Source organism: Triticum aestivum, chromosome 7D, assembly GCF_018294505.1.
Source record: "Triticum aestivum cultivar Chinese Spring chromosome 7D, IWGSC CS RefSeq v2.1, whole genome shotgun sequence".
NCBI lineage: Eukaryota > Viridiplantae > Streptophyta > Magnoliopsida > Poales > Poaceae > Triticum > Triticum aestivum.
The window spans coordinates 459,888,425-459,891,659 of NC_057814.1; positions in this window are offsets into that span (position 1 = coordinate 459,888,425).

A 3,235-nucleotide genomic window follows, 5' to 3' on the forward strand; every position below is an offset into this window, starting at 1 on the left:
CAGAACAATATTTATGGATTTCCAATCCCCTCCAGACGTCCGGTCTCCGGACGTCCGGCACGTCTCGGACGTCCGGTGTTTCTTCCATAGAACAATATTTACGGATTTCCGGGCCACTCCGGACGTCCGGTCTCCGGACGACCGGCACGCCTCGGACGTCCGGTTATTGTGTGTTGGTTCATGGCTTAAGAATTCCCAGCGGCCGAACGACCGATGGTTGTCGGACGTCCGGACTCATTTGTGCAACCGGTCGTCCGGTCCCGTCCGGACGTCCGACCTCTTCAGTGCACTTAAGTGGCTCAAACGGTTACTTTTTCCACACCCACTATATATAGCCTTCTCCCTCCCACGGGAGAAGGTTGACCATTCACTTTGAGCTTGCCAAGAACACTTTTCACTCTCTCTCTCAATCCTCTACACCAAATCCTAGATCCCCAAGTGATTTGGGAACATTTGAGAGAAGTTCTCCAATCAGGTGATAGATCCACTCCTTCCCCTTCTTTGCGCCCAAGGAATTCGTGATTTGAGCAAGTCTTGAGCTTTTCCCATCGTTCTTGTTACTCTTGGAGGTTGGAGACTCCTAGGCGGTAGGAGTCTTTCGGAGAGGAATCGACCTTTGTGATTACCCCCGGAAAAGTTTGTGAGGGTTTGGAGACCACCCCAAGGACTACCACTAGTGGTTGAGAAACGCCTCGTGGTGTTGTCTCAAAGGGAGAATAGAGTGAGCCTTCGTGGCTTTGGTGTGCCTTCGTGGTAACATCCACCTCTCTAACGGTGACGTAGCTTCCCTCCAAGGAAGTGAACATCGGCATACATCCTCGTCTCCCGGAGTTGCGGTTATTCCTAACCCTAACTCCCTACTTGTGGTTACTTGTCTCTTAGCACTTACTTTTATCATATTGTGCTTGCCTACTTACATACTTGCTTTACTTGCTTAGCACTTAGTACTACACTTGCAATTGTTAGGCTCACCTTGACATTCCGCATTATTGCCTAAAATTGCTAAGTCATAATTAAAATTTGTAATTGTACCTATTCACCCCCCCTCTAGGTCCATCTCGATCCTTTCAATTGGTATCAGAGCCTCGTGCTCTATTCTTGTGGCTTAACCGCCCTAGAGCGAGATGAACCCCGATGGGACTCCCCTTGTTGTAGATCCGAAGGATAAAGGCTAGGCTTCTTCCGAAGTCAAGACCTTTACTTCTGAGGATCTGGAACGGGCCCTTGCTAAGCAAAAGGAGGAGCATGATGCTTCTCTTGAGGCATTGGTCCAAATGAGGATAGCCACGTTGTCCACGGTGCTTGCACCACTTTCGGGTGGTGCGGCTTCGAGGCCAACTGTGCCTACTCCGTCACTTGGTCAACAACCTCCTAGCAATGAACACTCTAGTGTTCCTTGGCTTTATGCAAGACCCCAAGTTGAGAAACCAAAATATAACCCTCAAGGCAAACCTCCTTTACTTGATGCCACTTCCGATTTTGCCTTGTGGAGAGTTACTATGCAGGATCATCTTCGATATGGAAACGATGAGATGCTAGAGATCTTGGAGTATGGTTACCATGTGGTTGATCCAAAGAATCCTACACCAAGAGAAATTTATGACAAGAATCTCAATGACACTGCAATCATGTGTATAAGGAGAGGTATGGTTGAAAAGCAAAGGAGACCTTTCATACACATCACAAGTGCCAAGGAACTATGGGAAAGTATTATAAGATCCAAGACCGGTACCCCCACCCTCCGGAGTGCTCAATATGAAATTGCCAAGGGGCAATTGCAAAACTTTTGTATGGAAAAAGGTGAAACTCCCAATCAACTCCTTGAGCGTCTCATGACTCTCACCGCTAATATTGAGTCGTGTGAGTGTGACAAGACACAAGATGGGTTCAACATGACTAAACGATTCCTTGTGGACAAGTTGCTGCATGCTCTTGCCCCATATCACCATCAAATGGTATGGGACATAAGACAACACCATGCCTTCAAGGAAATGACTACAGATGACATCATATCCACTTTCCAACTATTTGAAGAGTCAAAGGCAAATGCTACAAAACATCTTGCCATGCATGGTACTCCATCGTCAAAGACCAATCTTGCATTGAAGGCCAATCATGTATGTGAAGATGAGCAAAGTGAAGAAGAAGAAGAGATGATGATGATGATGATGAAGATGGTGATGAGGTTGAATCCGATGAGGGCCCTTCATATGAAGACATGGCTCTCTTTGTCAAGAAGTTTAGCGCGGGAAAATTCAAGGGAAGATTTCAAAAGAAGAAAGTATGAAAATGCTACAACTGTGAAGAAACCAACCACTTCTCCAACGAGTGCCCTTATGAGAAGAGAGAAGATAAACCAAGGTTTCCCAAGACCTTTCCCAAGAAGAAGTTGCCAAATCCTTTGAACTCCAAGCTCAAGAAGAGAGATGGGAAAGCAATGGTTGCTCAAGAAGAATCCGATCCGGATGATGTTAGTGGTGTTGCCGGAGTTGCTCAAGATTCTCAAAACACATTGAGGCTAGTCAACAAGAGTGGTGATGTTGTCACCTACAACTACATGAAGGACTACAAGGGCAACGCTCACAAGTGCCTCATGGCGAAGGCCGTGGTAGAAGATGGAGAGGACCAACACTCTCCTGACAAGGTCAAGGTAACCCCACGATCAAACCCTCCTCTTTTCACTCCTCCTACTCCTAGTGATGAGTATCTTGATGCGGAGGATAGTTATGAGGATGATGATATAAATGATCCTATGCTTGCTAAACTAAATAAGTTCATGTGCTCCCTTAAAGGAAAGAAGCTCACTATGTTTCGTATGCTTATGGAGATGGTGAGTAAGCACACCATTTCCATTAAGGAACTCGAAACCCTCGTCACCGAGGAAAAGGAAAAATATGAAATCCTTGAGCGGAAAGTCCAATATGAGGAAGCACGAAATGATGAACTATGCTTAAAAATTGGTGCAAACATTGATGTTCATACTAAAGATCTTGCCTCCTTGAAAAAGGCTATTGACTCTTGCGAAGAGTTGATGAATGATAAAAGTAAGCTTGAGAAGTCTAATGCTTCTCTCTCTAAGGATTGTGAGCTCCTATCCGTGTCCCTCAAGACTAAGGAAGAAGAGCTCACCCTTCTTACAAAGAGTTTTGAGACACTCAAGCTTACTTATCTTGAAACTCTAGCCAAGGCTTACTCTTCTCCTATTATCAATGTTGATGCTTGTTCTACTAACTCT